Source organism: Heteronotia binoei, chromosome 5 (assembly GCF_032191835.1).
Source record: "Heteronotia binoei isolate CCM8104 ecotype False Entrance Well chromosome 5, APGP_CSIRO_Hbin_v1, whole genome shotgun sequence".
Classification (NCBI taxonomy): domain Eukaryota; kingdom Metazoa; phylum Chordata; class Lepidosauria; order Squamata; family Gekkonidae; genus Heteronotia; species Heteronotia binoei.
In genome coordinates this window covers 12,105,412-12,122,158 of record NC_083227.1, presented here as the reverse complement: position 1 = coordinate 12,122,158, position 16,747 = coordinate 12,105,412, and the positions used below count along the sequence as shown (strand labels likewise).

The 16,747-nt window shown below is 48.5% G+C and overlaps 1 protein-coding gene and 1 pseudogene across 1 annotated transcript in view; one reads left to right on the top strand and one right to left on the bottom strand.

Annotated features, from left to right (window-relative positions):
- The window catches only part of LOC132571714 (zinc finger protein 91-like), a 250,554-nt gene that overhangs the window by 164,433 nt on the left and 69,374 nt on the right, over positions 1–16,747 (top strand). The window lies entirely within an intron of this gene.
- The window catches only part of LOC132570937 (zinc finger protein 420-like), a 33,484-nt pseudogene that overhangs the window by 16,299 nt on the left and 438 nt on the right, over positions 1–16,747 (bottom strand).

The following is a 16,747-nucleotide window of genomic DNA, read 5'->3' as shown; positions in this document are numbered from 1 at the left end:
ATACGCTAGGAGGGATATAACAGAACATATTGAAGAAAGTGGAGAAGTGTTGGAAGATACAGATAGAGAGAGTTTGGAGAAGGAAATAACAGTTCAAGAAATAGAGGAGGTTGTGAACAATTTAAAAGTGGGTAAATCCCCAGGGCCAGACGGCTTTACTGCGGATTTTTATAAGGAGATGAAGGAGTTACTGATCCCCGAATTACAACAAGTGTTTAATGCTATATTGAAGGGAGGGAAAGCTCCCGACTCTTGGAGAATGGCTGAAATAACCGTAATATTAAAACCCCAGAAAGATCCTCGGGAAGTGGGTTCATATAGACCAATAAGTTTACTTAACCAGGACTACAAAATTTTCGCTAAAGTTTTAGCAAATAGGTTAAGGAACATATTACCATATAATAAAAGAGGATCAATATGGCTTTGTGAAGAATAGGAGTATTGCACATCCTATAAGGAATATATTTAATGTATTGTACCATAAACGTTCTGGGCAACTTGCTCTACTTAAATTAGATGTATACAAGGCATTTGATACGCTGTCCCATGAATTCTTATGGTCCATAATGAAGAAGTGTGGGATTGGGCCACTATTCTTAAAAGCCATTTAAGAGGTCTATAGGGAGGGGTCAGCAGTGGTAAGAGTAAATAACGAACATACGGATCAGCTCCCAATTGAGAGAGGTGTGAGGCAGGGGTGTCCACTTTCCCCATCCCTGTTTATAATGGCGATAGAGCAATTAGCAGAAAGGATTAGGAATTCAGGGAGAATAGAAGGCTCTAGAATGGGAAAGGAGGAAATAAAAATCAATTTATTTGCAGATGACATAATCATGACAATATCTAACCCGAAAGAAGCCATTAGGGAAACGAAAATTATTTTAGAAGATTTTGAAGCCATGTCAGGTTTAAGAATAAATATGGGAAAGTCTGAAATAATGTACTTTAATGTTGGTTTGGAAGAAAGGAAAGAGATTAATAAGATAACTAATATGGGGATGGGAGTTAAGAAATTTAAATATCTAGGGATAGAAATTTATAAAAATATTAACAGGATAGTGGAGGGAAATTATAATAAAATCTGGGAGAAGATAGAGAGGGATATGCAGCAGTGGGGGAAAAGGACGATGAGCCTGACCACTAGAATAAAGAGTGTATCGATGTTTTGGATGCCAAGGTTGTCGTACCTTTTTCAAACGATACAATTGGAGTTAGATAAACAAAAAATGACTAACTGGAACACTAAAATAAGGGAATGGATATTTTGTAGTAGGAAACTTAGATTCCCAAAAAATTGGCATACAATCATAAATCGGAACTTGGATGGGGAGTCCCAGATATAGTCAATTATTATGAAGCATTTCAGCTTAAGGCATTATTAGAAATAGAGAAGGAAGGGGATCAGAAATGGATAAGGTTTGAGAATGAAGCTAATAATGGGGTAGGAAAACATGGCATCTTTACGAACATGGGGGCGAAGGAACTTAATTTAAACGTAGGACCAAGGAAAAATGGGCTAAATGTTTGGAAGAAATGGCAACCGAAATGGCTGAATCGGGTATCTAGATGGACGCCATTAGAAATGTTGATGGTAGGAGACAAGGAGCATAGGTGGAGCGAACTACTTAAGGCTAAAGGATTTAGAAGGGTAGAAGATTTGTTAATACTAGATAAGTTAAAACCATTACATGAGTTTCAAGAAGTCGTAGGAATACAATACTGGCTTAAGGCTACAGGATTGTATACTAAAGTTAAGAAGGAAGTGGAGAAGAATAACTTAAATGAAGAAGAACCTATGGAAAAGTTTTATAAATTAATGGGTAAAACAAAAAAAGGATTAGTAGGCATCCTATACAGGAGCATGAATTCAGGTAACGAAGGAGCAATAAGCTACCTTCAACGGTCATGGAGTTTAGAAGGCCAAATAACGAAACGAACAGGGGAGAAGATAATGGAAGGTTTAAAAAAAATTAAGATACATAAGGTTAGAGAAATGGAATTGAAATTTTTCACCAAATGGTATAGAACTCCGGCTGCTTTAGCCAATATGTTTCCTGGGTTGAGCCCTAAGTGTTGGCACTGTAAGAAACAGAAGGGATGGTATTCCCACATGTGGTGGGAGTGTCCTGAGGCCAAGAAGCTATGGGATATGGTAGTGGGAATGATAAAGAAATTCTTTCAGGTAGAGCCGAGAATTAACTTTGAACTAATGCAGATGAGTTTATTAGGGAATGAAAAAATAGGGAAGAACAACCAACATTTACTAAAAGCAATGATACCAGCGGGTAAAGCGGTAATAGCGGCAGGATGGAAGGATAAAAGTAAATGGAAGGAAAGTACTTGGCATAACTACCTCTTTGATTTTGTCCCGTCAGATATAGCTGCTATAATGTTGCAAGAAGAATCATGGGAAGAAAGAAGATCAAGAATTAAAGAAAAGTGGCTGACCTATCTGAAATGGGCGAAGGAAGAAAGGAGAGTGGACATTCAGTGGAAGCTTCGAGTCCTTTGTCCCTGGCTGGAAGAAGAAAAGGATGTATAGACTAAGGGGGGTGGGTTGGGGGAAAATGTAAAATGGATATCAGAAACCATGTAGAGAAACGGATAATGTATAATAATAATAAAAATATACATTAAAAAAAAAAAAAGGAAGCAAAGTTCTGTTCCGCTGACAGAAGTGCCTTGTGTGAACAGAAAATTTAGCCTGGGTTCAGGGACTACTATATTAAGCCTTTATTCAACCAACTGCCCCCCTTTACTCTGGAAACCCTAGCTCTTTAGCTCAGTGGTAAGGATCCTAAGGTCAAACTAGCAACTGGGAAATTTGTCTCAGTCCTTTTTAGCCCTTGCATCAAAAAAATTAGAAATATGTGTCTTCTGCTGCTCAAGATTCATAAATCAATGAACTTCTAAGAGTACGGGGGGAAGGGGAAGGGAATCTAAGCATAACTATGCCAATAAACCACATGCCTTCAGTCTGGGAAGGGAAGGAGAAGAAGACTGCAGATTTATACCCCACCCTTCAATCTGGATCAGAGACTCAGAGCGGCTTACAATCTCCTTTATCTTCCTCCCCCCACAACCGACACCCTGTGAGGTGGGTGGGGCTTACAATCTCCTATATCTCCTCCCCCCCACAACAGACACCCTGTGAGGTGGGTGGGGCTTACAATCTCCTATATCTCCTCCCCCCACAACAGACACCCTGTTAGGTGGGTGGGGCTTACAATCTCCTATATCTCCTCCTCCCACAACAGACACCCTGTGAGGTGGGTGAGGCTTACAATTAGGGTTGCCAAATCCAACCCCAGAAATATCTGGGGACTTTGGGGGTGGAGCCAGGAGACACTGGGGTGGAGCTAGGGGGAGGGGGAAAACGGCGCTGGGGGGCGTGGCGAGCCGCCCCTGCTCTGCTCGCCGTGGCTGCTCCTCTGAGATGGGCTCAGCCTGAGCCCATCTCGGAGGAGCAGCCACGGCGAACAGAGTAGAGGCGGCAGCGGCGCGGTGGCCTCTTCTCCGCTCGCCGTGGCTGCTCCTCCGAGATGGGCTCAGCCTGAACCCATCTTGGAGGAGCAGCCACGGCGAGCAGAGTAGAGGCGGCAGCGGCGCGGCGGCCTCTTCTCCGCTCGCCATGGCTGCTCCTCCGAGATGGGCTCAGCCTGAGCCCATCTCAGAGGAGCAGCCACGGCGAGCGGAGCAGAGGTGGAGGCGGGCCGGGAGCATGGCGAGCCGCAAGTCCGGGTCCTAGAAGGGCCCGGATTCGCGGCTCGCCATGCTCCTGGCCTGCCTCGCCCTCCCCTGCGCTGCTGCCGCCTCTTGGCTGCTCCTCCGAGATGGGCTCAGCCTGGGCCCATCTCGGAAGAGAAACTGCGGTGGGCGGGGAGGGGGTGGCAGCGGCGTGGCGGCCTCGCCGGCTCCAGGATTCGGCGGCTCGGCGCCGTTTCCCCCCCTCCCCCCGCTTCCATTTTTTTGGGGGAAGAGGGTGGAAATCCTGGGGTCCCCCGCCAGGGCGGGAGGGTTGGGAAGCCTACTTACAATCACCTTTATCTTCCTCCCCTCACAGCAGAAACCCTGTGAGGTGGGTGGGGCTGAGAGGGCTCTCACAGCAGCTGCCCCTTCAAGGACAACTCCTGTGATAGCTATGGCTGACCTGGGGCCATTCCAGCAGGTGCAAGCAGAGGAGCGGAGAATCATACCCGGTTCTCCCAGATAAGACTCTGCACACTTCATCAAACTGGGAAGGGAAGGGAAGGGAAGGGAAAACAATCTAACCATAACTATGTAGATAAACCACATGCCTTCATTCTGGTGCCCTCCATAGAGCAGGCCAGATCATGCATATGAAGAACTATGGCCTAATAAAATTCCAGTCTTTCCTTTGTCCCTAGCCTTGATAAAGGGTCTTTCCAGATTTCGCACCTGGGGAGAAACATGGATTGCTGGGGATTATAAATCACATCCCTTCCCCATTCTGCCTACTTGTGGTGTGTAGAGAACTTGGCTAGGGTTAGCTCATCTTGAGAAGTCCTTCACTTTTAACCACTACCAGGGGTGGCCAACGGTAGCTCTCCAGATGTTTTTTTGCCTACAACTCCCATCAGCCCCAGCCATTGGCCATGCTGGCTGGGGCTGATGGGAGTTGTAGGCAAAAAAAAACATCTGGAGAGCTAGCCTTGGCCACCCCTGCACTACACCGAACTGGCTAAAGCAGCTTAAATTGGAGTGACAATCTGGATTAAGTCTTTTGCTTCAGTCAGCGTTAGAAGCCAGATAAACTCATTCATCAAGGACGGCTTCTTCATTTTGGACTCAAGCCGCTCAACATTAGGAAAAACTTGCTGACAGAGCGATTCCTCAGTGGAACTTCCTCGGGAGGTGGTGGGCTCTCCTCCCTTGGAGGTTTTTAAACAGAGGCTAGACGGCCATCTGACAGCAATGCTGATCCTGTGAATTTAGGGGAAGGTGTTTGTGAAGTTCCTGCATTGTGCAGGGGGTTGGACTAGATGACTCTGGGGGTCCCTTCCAACACTATGATTCTATGACAGAGTCAGCTTCAGGGAAGGGAGAATTCTGGGCTACCATCACAGGTCCTGTGTGTGTGGTTTTCTTGGGTAATTATTCCTATGTGGCTTTTCTGATGCGCATTCCGGTATGCTCTCCGTCTGAAGCACTTTCCACACACAGAGCACTTATATGGCTTCTCCCCAGTGTGGATTGCTTGGTGATAAGTAAGGTATCTGCTGTGACTGAAGCTCTTTTCACACACTGAGCATTTGTATGGCTTCTCCCCTGTGTGGATTCTTTGATGATAAGCAAGGCTGGAACTGTAACTGAAGCTCTTTCCGCACTCAGAACATTCATACGGTTTTTCTCTTGTGTGGGTTCTTTGATGGGACGCAAGATTTCCGCTCTGAGAGAAGCTTCTTCCACACTCTGAACACTGATATGGTTTCTCTCCTGTGTGGATTCTTTGATGGGAAACAAGTTTTCCGCTTTCTCTGAAGCACTTTCCACATTCAGAGCATTTGTACGGTTTCTCTCCCGTGTGAGTTCTTTGATGGGAAGCAAGTTTTCCACTCTCCCTGAAGCTCTGTCCACATTCAGAGCACTTATATGGTCTCTCCCCTTTATGAACCCTTTGATGGTAAGCAAGGCCTGAATTGCAGCTGAAGCTCTTTCCACACTCAGTGCATTTGTATAGTTTCTCCCCTGTGTGGACTCTTTGATGGTAAGCAAGGCCTGAGCTATGGCTGAAGTTCTTTCCACACTCAGGACATGTATAAGGTTTCTCGCCAGTGTGAATTCGCTGATGTATATTGAGGATTGTGCTTTGACTAAAGCTCTTTCCACATTCAGAACATGTATATGGCTTCTTCCCTGTGTGAATTCTTTGATGGGAAGTAAGCCCTGAGCTGTGACTGAAACTCTTCCCGCACTCTGTGCATTTATATGGTTTCTCCCCTGTGTGGGTTCTTTGATGGTAAGCAAGACCTGAATGGTGACTGAAACTCTTTCCACACTCTGAGCAGCAATATGGTTTCTCTCCAGTATGAGTTCTTTGATGAGAAGTAAGTTTCCCGCTTTCCCTGAAGCCCTTTCCACACTGTGAGCATTTATATGGTTTCTCCCCTGTGTGGGTCCTTTGATGGTAAGACAGACCCGAATTGTGACTGAAACTCTTTCCACACTGTGTGCATTTATACGGTTTCTCCCCTGTGTGGATCTTTTGATGAGAAGCCAGTCCTGAACTGAGACTGAAGCTCTTCCCACACTTTGAGCATCGATGTGGCTTCGCTCCTGTGTGGGTTCTTTGATGGTAAGAAAAACCTGAGACGTAAGTGAAGGTTTTCCCACAGTCAGCGCATCTATATGGTTTTTCTCCTGTGTGGATTCGTTGGTGGTAAGAAAGGCTTGTGCTGCGACGAAAACTCTTTCCACACTCTGAGCATGCATAGGGTTTGTCTCCTGTGTGGATCTTTTGATGGGAGCATTTGTGCACCTTCTCCTTGGTGTGTGATCTTTTGTGCAAGGTAAGAGCTTCGTTCAGCCTGAAGCTCTTCTTACAGTCTGACAGGTGAAACGATTTCTCCCCATTTTGCCTTCCCTGTTGCGCGGTGGGATCTGACGGTCCAGTTAAACGGCCTGCACACAGGGGGAATGTAATGCGTCTCTGTTCTTTGCGATTTTTTTCTTGCGTTGTGATTTCTAGGCAGCTGGCATTTTCACAAGCAGTGGATTCCTTCCTCCACTTCTGCTTTTCTTCACTTTCCCTTTTGGTATGATTTGATTTACTGGATTTCTGCTCTTCTTCTCTTCTCTTGACCTTTTGTACTGTAAGAGAGAAATCAGGTTAGGAAGAAGGGAAGTGATGGTATCGCTTTACTCTGCTCTGGGAAGACCTCACCTGGAGTCTTGTGTTCAGTTTTGGCCACCACATTTGAAGAAGGATCTAGACAAGCTGGAACGGGTCCAGAGGAGGGCGACGAAGATGGCGAGGGGTCTGGAGACCAAGCCCTATGAGGAAAGGTTGAAGGAGCTGGGGATGTTCGCCTGGAGAGGAGGCGGCTGAGAGGCGGCAAAGATGGTGAGGGGTCTGGAGACCAAGTCCTATGAGGAAAGGTTGAAGGAGCTGGGGATGTTTCGCCTGGAGAGGAGGCGGCTGAGAGGTGATAGGATCACCATCTTCAAGGACTTGAAGGGCTGTCATATAGAGCAGGGGTCCTCAACCCCTTGGCTGCGGACCGGTACCAGACTGCAGCCTGTTAGCAACCGGTCCGTGAAGACCCCCCTGCAGTGCTGTGCAGCCTCACCGCCCTGCCCCCCCCCCCTCGTGGCGCCTCCTTCACCCTCAGTTTCTACAATTTTAAGGCCAGGGAAGGGGCGGTGAAGCATCGCCTTCCCCGGCTCTTTAAGGGCTGACCGCCCTGCCCATCAGCTGATCTGCGGGGAAAACCACTGCAGCAGTGGCCGGCAACCCACCAAAGAAGCGGCACTGCCCTTGCCTCCTCTCCACTTCCTTCCTGGGCGAGGTTTCCCCGCTGATTGGCGGGTGTGTGTGTGTGCGGGGTTGGTCCTGTCTCACACATCCCATACCTCAGGGAACAGCTGCCATGAGGGGCAGTGGAAATGGAATTAAAGAATCCTAGAGTTGGAAGGGACCTCCAGGGTCATCTAGTCCAACCCCCTGCACAGTGCAGGAAACTCACAAACACCTCCCCCTAAATTCACAGGATCTTCATTGCTGTCAGATGGCCATCTAGCCTCTGGTTAAAAGCCTCCAAGGAAGGAGAGCCTACCACCTCCCGAGGGAGCCTGTTCCACTGAGGAACCGCTCTAACGGTCATGAAGTTCTTCTTAATGAGAAACTCTTTTGATTTAATTTCAGCCCATTGGTTCTGGTCCTACCTTCTGGGGCCACAGAAAACAATTCCACACCATCCTCTAGATGACAGCCCTTGAAGGTGGTGATCCTATCACCTCTCAGCCACCTCCTCTCCAGGCCAAACATGCCCAGCTCCTTCAACCTTTCCTCATAGGTTGCCCAGCTCCTCCACCTTTCTCTCCAGACCCCTCACCATCTTCATCGCCCTCCTCTGGACCCGTTCCAGCTTGTCTATATCCTTCTGAAAATGTGGCGTCCAAAACTGAACACAAGACTCCAGGTGAGGCCTTATCAGAGCAGAGTAAAGCGAAATCATCACTTCACGTGATTCACTCTTGCAGAATCGGCTATCTGACCTCCTTGGATTTTGCCATTATACATGGTACATCTAATGCCCTCCCCCCCCACCTTGTTAAGGCACTTGCTTTAGCTTACCTTGATGCCATCCCACCCAAAGTATTACACGGGAAATTTTGTAGTATTCCATATTCAGATAATCTTTGCCTTTGCAGTCAGGGTAAAATTGATACTAAATCATGCACTTTCAAATCCACATTCCAACTGGATTTTACTGTGTGAACTGGAATAATCCAGTTGGAAAGTGGACTGAAAGTGCATTATTTAGCGCGTGTGATCATAGCTTACGTCTCACAAAATATTGGGATGCCGATTTTTTAAAAATCGCTTTTTGGAACTGCTTAATTTCACCACTTTTTAACACGCTCTCCATTTAATAAACTTCAATAGTTTATTAACTATTCCCTATCTGATCCTAGATTGTGATCTGAATATAAACTAGTTGGACACCAAATCTCTGCCGAACATACTAATGTTTTATCGTTTTAGTGATTGCTCAAGAGCATCTAACCATAGGAGCTCTGGGGAGGGGGAGGGAGGGAGGAAGGAAGGAAGGAAGGAAGGAAGGAAGGAAGGAAGGAAGGAAGGAAGGAAGGAAGGAAGGAAGGAAGGAAGGAAGGAAGGAAGGAAGGAAGGAAGGAAGGAAGGAAGGAAGGAAGGAAGGAAGGGAGGGAGGGAGGGAGGGAGGGAGGGAGTCCCCAGCCTTGAGAATAGATCTCTCAGACACACCCCATCATGGAACTGTAAGTTAAATAAGCAGGGTACAGCGAAGAAACAGAGGTCTGCTATTCATGTGTTTGGTGATTTGCTTACAGACCTGTTTTACAGATTACCAACAGCAACAGATCTCACTCTACCAGAAAAAGAGAGCCTTACCGAGAGAAATCAGATTCTTGTAATTCTCCTCCATGACTTCCTTGTGCAGAGCCCTTTGGTCTGGATGCAGTAGAGCCCACTCCTCCTCTGAGAAATCTACAGACACATCCTCAAAGGTCACCAGACCCTGAAAGGAGGAGGAGACATTTTCTCTTCAGCAATAATGCCAAAATCCGTAAAGACCATGAGCCAGGAGTTCTCCTACAGGAACCAAAGCAAGCTCTTCCCACAACGGCATTCACAGCCTCTGTTTGTGGGCAGCGTTGGCAGAAGCAAAGAGGGAGAGGGATGTGAATCAAAGAATCATAGAGTTGGAAGGGACCTCTAGGGTCATCTAGTCCAACCCCCTGCACAATGCAGGAAACTCACAAACACCTCCCCCTAAATCCACAGGATCTTCATTGCTGTCAGATGGCCATCTAGCCTCTGTTGAAAAACCTCCAAGGAAGGAGAGCCCACCACCTCCCGAGGAAGCCTGTTCCACTGAGGAATCGCTCTAACGGTCTGGAAGTTCTTCCTAATGTTGAGCCGGAAACTCCTTTGATTTAATTTCAACCCATTGGTTCTGGTCCTGCCCTTTGGGGCCACAGAAAACAATTCCACGCCCTCCTCTATAGGACAGCCCTTCAAGTCCTTGAAGATGGTGATCCTATCACCTCTCAGCCGCCTCCTCTCCAGGCTAAGAAGAGGACAAAAACACCTGGGGTCTCCCATTCCCTTCTCCCCATTGATTTCTTCCTACCTGATCCGGCTGCCCGCATTGTGCCTCTGCTCCACCATATTGAAGGGAAGTCCCAGAATATTCATCCAACATCCTTGCAGAGCCTGCAAAGGAGACAAAGCAAATGGGACAGTAACCTGTTCATCACCTGGCCCATGCTGTCCTCACCTGTAAGTCCTTTTCTCCCTTTCTCACAATATAAGAACTCCTGAGCGCTCAATGAAATCGCTCAGCAGTCGGGTTAGAACGGAGAAAAGGAAGTCCTTCTTCACCCAACAGGGCCGGATCTATGGAGGGGTTAGAGGGTGGTGCTTGCCTTGGGCGCCAACAGAGGGCGCCAAATTGGGCATGGAGTCCATTGTGTTCTATGGGACCTTAAGATAGAATGGCCCACAAGGGGGAGCCATTTTTTAATTTTGCCTCCCCACCCCTCAAAAAACATGTAGATCCGGTCCTGTCACCCAACGAGTGATTAACACACAGAATTCACTGCCACGGGCGGTGGAGGCGCTTCTAAAAGCATAGACAGGGTCACGAGGGGATTTGATAAACATCTGGAGCAGAGGTCCATCAGGGGCTGTTAGCCACAAGGTACAGATGGAACAGTGTCTGGGGCAGTGATGCTCTGGTATTCTTCGATAAAAGGAAGTCCTTCTTCACCCAAAGGGTGATTAACACGTGGAATTCACTGCCACAGGAGGTGGTGGCGGCTACAAGCATAGGCAGCTTCACGAGGGGACTGGATAAAAATATGGAGCAGAGGTCCATCAGTGGCTATTAGCCACAGTGTGTGTGTGTGTATGTATGTAAGAACATAAGAGAAGCCCTGTTGGATCAGTGATACAAGGCATCACTGCCCCAAACATTTCCAATAATATGCTGTGGCTAATAGCCACTGATGGACCTCTGCTCCATATTTTTATCCAATCCCCTCTTGAAGCTGGCTATGCTTGTAGCCGCTGCCACCTCCTGTGGCAGTGAATTCCACGTGTTAATCACCCTTTGGGTGAAGAAGTACTTCCTTTTATCCGTTTTAACCATCCACCCCATTTGATCCCATCTTAGCCTCCTTTCTGGACCTCCTAGCCACTAAAAGGTGAGCATTTGTATTCTTGCTGGTCTCTCCCTTCGCAAGACCTGAACCCAGATCTCCTGGGACTGTTCCTTTGTGTTTCTCCCTGTCGCGTTGCCTGGGGTGCGTACGTGCGTGCGTCTGTACTTGACATGATTCCTCCCACCCAAACCCCAGTGCAGGAGGGAGAATCTGGCATTGTGTTACGGCTGCCTCCGCCAAACGAGCTGCGCAGGGGCGACGCAATTGGAACAGCTGTGTTCTCTCCCTCGGTATTGTTTGCAAAACATTTCTCAGAGTCACATCTGTGGTGCTCCTTGGTGTGTCTACGTTGCTCATGCCAGGGCCCTCATGGTGAAGCATTCCTGCATGCCATTTGTTCCTCCTGGCCTGCGTCTCTGGGACACTGATAACAGGCTGTGGCCACATCAGCATGCTCTACGCCTCTATGGTGTTGTGCTTGGTTGGGCACTGGTGCTGCATCCTTGGCCACTGTTGGGTGGATCAGGCCAATGTTGGATCAGGCCAATGGCCCCTCCAGTCCAACACTCTGTGTCACAGAAGAACATAAGAGAAGCCATGTTGGATCAGGCCAGTGGTCCATCCAGTCCAACACTCTGTGTCACAGAAGAACATAAGAGAAGCCCTGTTGGATCAGGTCAATGGCCCATCCAGTCCAACACTCTGAGTCACATAAGAACGGTTGACCATCAGCTACTGACTAGCCGCCTTACCGAAGTGGGGATTCAGGGATCTGCCTTGCAGTGGCTGATTTCCTTTCTCCAAGATCGGGGACAAAGGGTGGTGATAGGGGAGGAAGCATCCCAGAGGCACTCTCTTAGTTGTGGGGTGCCGCAGGGAGCGGTCCTATCCCCGATGCTATTTAATATCTATATGCGCCCCCTTGCCCAGATTGTCAGGAGGTATGGACTGGGTTGCCATCAATATGCGGATGACACCCAGCTCTACCTATTGATGGGTGGCCAGTCTGACTGTACCCTGGAAAATCTAGACCTGGCATTACAAGCCGTGGCCTCTTGGCTCAGACTGAGTCGGCTGAAGTTGAATCCGACGAAGACGGAGGTTCTCTACCTGGGTTGGGGCGGTCCGGGGAGAGAGATCCAGCTGCCAGCCCTTGACGGGGTGCCACTGATACCGGTCCCCAAGGTCAAGAGCTTAGGCGTGCTCCTTGAGTCCTCCCTTACAATGGAGGCTCAGGTGGCAGCCACTGTTAGAGCTGCCTTTTTCCATCTTTGGCAAGCGCGGCAGCTGGCCCCTTACCTGGAGCGCAACGACTTAGCAACGGTAATCCATGCTACGGTCACCTCAAGAATAGATCACTGTAATGCTCTCTACATGGGGCTACCCCTGACGCTAACCCGGAGACTACAACTAGTGCAGAACGCTGCGGCACGGCTGTTAATGGGGCTACCACGACGGGAGCACATTCAGCCAGTGCTGAGAGAGCTGCACTGGTTGCCTGTTGTGTTCCGAGTTCGCTTCAAGGTGTTGGTATTAACCTTTAAAGCCCTATATGGTCAGGGACCTGCCTATCTACGGGACCGCCTTTCCCCATATATTCCCCAGAGAGCACTGCGATCAGGGACAAAAAATCTGCTGTCTGCCCCTGGCCCAAAAGAAGCCAAGCTATGCATAACAAGATCTAGGGCTTTCTCGGTGGCAGCACCAGAACTCTGGAACACCCTCCCAGAAGCTATAAGGGCCCTGCGGGATTTGTCGGCGTTCCGCAGGGCCTGTAAGACCGAACTGTTTAAACAGGCTTTTGTGGTTGATTGAAAATGGGCTGCCATCGGACATCCCACAGAATGCTGGCGAGCATAGGCAGAAGTCAATACCGCCTAGATTGGACTGAGACAGAGCTAATAGTTTTAAATTGATAAGTAAATTATGGTTTTATATGTTTTATTGAATTGATTGCTTTTATGATGTTGTGAGCCGCCCTGAGTCCGCTTGCGGAGAGGGCGGGATATAAATGTAAAGTAATTAAATAAATAAACAAACAAACAAACAAACAAACATGAGATAAGTCCTGTTGGATCAGGCCAATGGCCCATCCAGTCCAGCACTCTGTGTCACACAGTGGCCAACCCCGCCCCCCATAAATTTTGGTGTGCAAGCACACTTCTTCTAGGATGGGAGTATGGGTTCTTGACAAACACAACGTACATTGTGTTTGTGACAAGCACTCTGTGTCACATAAGAACATAAGAGAAGCCACGTTGGATCAGGCCAATGGCCCACCCAGTCCAACACTCTGTGTCACATAAGAAAAGCCATGTTGGATCAGGCCAAAGGCCCATCCAGTCCAACACTCTGTGTCACATAAGAACATAAGAGAAGCCACGTTGGATCAGGCCAATGGCCCATCCAGTCCAACACTCTGTGTCACATAAGAACATAAGAGAAGCCCCTTGAAAATTTAATTATGACTTCCCTTGGGGCACCACCATCTTGTCTCCTTTGCAGTCTATGAGCCCTCTCAATGTCCTGAGATTGCAGAGTAACTCCTTGCTCACCCATCCAGTCTATAAGAGTTCCTTCCAGCAGTTTATTATTTATTTCCTCTGAAATTCCACCCAGAATCAAATTCACTCTTCTATTACGGTCAGAGAGTTCAGTAAGCTGCGTATTCAACTGGACTATTTTCTGTTTGTTAGATAAGGCAAGCTCGTTAGCTGAAATAGCAATGCTCCGAGTGTCCTTGAGTTCAGCTGCCAATTCAAACACTGCTTCTCTCACTGACTTAATTTCAGATCTTATCTGGTCCTGGGACGACATTATTAAAGCCTGGAAAGCAGCCATCTGTTCTGATAATTCTTTAATCGATTTAGCCATAATTAATTCTTCTGGAGCTACACGCAACACGCTGATTAATTAGCCTGGGCGTTGCCTCCTTAATTTGATAGTAAGGGTTGTTATCTTACCCTCTGGGACCCCAGAAAGGAATTCTTACGTTCTTCAGACCTTCGTAAGTAAGCTCCTTCTTCAAATAGTCTTGCCACGAGGCTATTTACATTCTTTTGAGCTATTTAAAATTCCAATCCGAAGGGGAGGACGAGCAAACAGCCGGCTTCCTTAGCGCATGCGTACCAGCAGACAGTTTTCAAGACTTTGAAAAAAAAAGAAAGACCTTTCTTTTAGAGGAAGGAAAGTTTGGGTGAGGGAAGACCTCTGCCAGGAAACCATCAGAAAGAGAAGGCTAATGAGACCCTTTGGGCAAAAATTATATGACAATAAGATTAAATTCTCTTGGGGATACCCTTCCTCAATAATTATTTTTAAAGACGAAAAAAGGTTGGTTGCCCGCAACCCTAAGGAAGCAAGAGATCTCCTTAATCACCTGGGCATCCCCACAGACGACCTGAGAGACCCGAGAGAGGAAGAAGAAGAAGAAACAGTGGCCCATCCAGTCCAACACTATGTATCACACAGTGACCCCCCCAAAAAACAGGTGCCATCAGGAGGTCCATCAGTGGGGCCAGGACACTAGAAGCCTTCCCTAAGCACCAAGAATACAGAGCATCACCACTCCAGACAGAGAGTTCCATCTATGAAGGTAAAGGCAGGGCTTTTTTTGAGCAGGAACACACAGGAATGCAGTTCCAGATGGCTTGGTGTCAGGAGGTGTGGCCTAATATGCAGATGCGTTCCTGCTGGGCTTTTTCTACCAAAAAGGCTCTGGCTAAAGGTAGTCTCCTGTGCAAGCACCGAGTCGTTACCGACCCCTAGGGTGATGTTTACCTTGTGGCTAATAGCCAGATGTTTATCCAGTCCCCTCTTGAGGCTATCTATCTTTGCAGCTGCCACCACCTCCTGTGGCAGTGAATTCCATGTCTTAATCACCCTTTGGGTGAAGAAGTCCTTCCTTTTATCCATTCTAAACCAACCGCTCAGCAGTCTGGAGAATGCATTTAAAGCTAGTTTGGTGCAGTGGTTAAGCGCGCGGACTCTTATCTGGGAGAACCGGGTTTGATTCCCCACTCCTCCACTTGCAGCTGCTGGAATGGCCTTGGGTCAGCCATAGCTCTCGGAGGAGAGCTTCTGGGAGAGCCCTCTCAGCCCCACCCACCTCACAGTGCCTGTTGTGGGGGAAGAAAAAAAGCTTGTAAGCCACTCTGAGACTCTGATTCAGAGAGAAGGGTGGGGTCATGCCATTGGCCCATCCAGTCCAACACCCTGTGTCACACAGTGGCCAAAAATCCAGGTGCCATCAGGAGGTCCACCAATGGGGCCAGGACACTAGAAGCCTTCTCACTGCTGCTCCCCCTCAAGCACCATGGATACAGAGCATCACCACCCTAGACTGATGGTCTTCTAAAGTTGCTTTCTTTCCACCTCTCTCTCGCCCCTTCCCATCTATTCTTTCCCACCCTTCCTTCCTGCTCTTCAAACATCTGACGTTCAAGTCTTGCGGCTCTCAAACATCTGAGTCAGTAGCATATGCTCCCCACTGCTTTTGGAGCCAGCCCTATTTCAGAATGCTTCTCTCAACCCTTTTCCACCTCCCTCCCCGGGATCTTTTGGTCCCCCTTTGCAAGCTTGCATTCCCCGCCCTTCCCTTCCTCTCCCATCAAAAATACATTTGCAGCTCACCCATCCTGGAGAGGTGGGAAGAGGCGGGGGAGCCTTTAAGGTTAATGGTTGCAGCCAGGCCACCTCCCCACGGGAGGGGGGTCTCGCAGGAAGTGACCCTCCACTCCTCCAGCCCCCCCCCCCACCTTCCTCTCTAGGAGTGGGACTCTCTCTCTTTAACCCTTGGATTGCATTTCTGCCAAAAGCGCAGCGGAGGTTCCTCGTTCTCCCAAGCTCGCCCTGCAAGAGACTGCGCCTGGGGGAGGGGGGAAGTTTGCTCCTTCTGTCACTCATCCCCCCCCCCCGCTGAAGATCTACCCTAAAGTAGCTCGCGTTTACAAAAACCCCCCCTATTCACTGCAATAATGCACAAAGCTAACGACTTACTAAAGAGCCCGGTGGCGCAGAGCGGTAAAGCTACAGTACTGCAGTCGGAGCCCTCTGCTCACGACCCGAGTTCGATCCCGGCGGAAGCTGGGTTCAGGTAGCCGGCTCCAGGTTGACTCAGCCTCTCATCCTTCCGAGGTCGGTCAAATGAGTCCCCAGCTTGCTGGGGGAAAAGTGCAGAGGACTGGGGAAGGCAATGGCAAACCAGCACGTCAAAAGTCTGCCGTGAAAACGTTGTGAAAGCAACGTCACCCCCAGAGTCGGAATCGACTGGTGCTTGCACGGGGGACCCCTCCTTTCCTTTCCTTATTAATCCCATGGTCAGAAATACTTAAGGAGAAGGGACTTCGAGAGGGGTGGACACAGGTCATTTTGTAGCAAAGGAGGAGCTGGAGCTCATTAGCACAACTCATTTGCATAAGCCACCCACCCCTGACATCACCGGAAGGGGGACTAAATTATATCCACTCAGCATCTACCTTAAAATGCATCTTGATTTATACTTGTCATAATAAAACCTTGCTCCCATCATACTTTTAAAATTACTTTCCCCTGCGTAGTCCGTATAGTCAAAGCGATGGTATGCCCAGTAGTAATGTATGGCTGTGAGAGCTGGACCAAAACCAACGGCAATAATGCGGGCAAAGGAAGGAGGGCTGGTTGAGAGAGAGGAGATGGAGATGCTTGTGTCTTCGCTGGTGGCCCAGCCATTCGGCAAATCCCCTTCTGCTAGGATCTCTTTAAAGCTTCCCAGATAAGGGGAGGGACGGTGGCTCAGTGGTAGAGCATCTGCTTGGGAAGCAGAAGGTCCCAGGTTCAATCCCCGGCATCTCCAAAAAAGGGTCCAGGCAAATAGGTG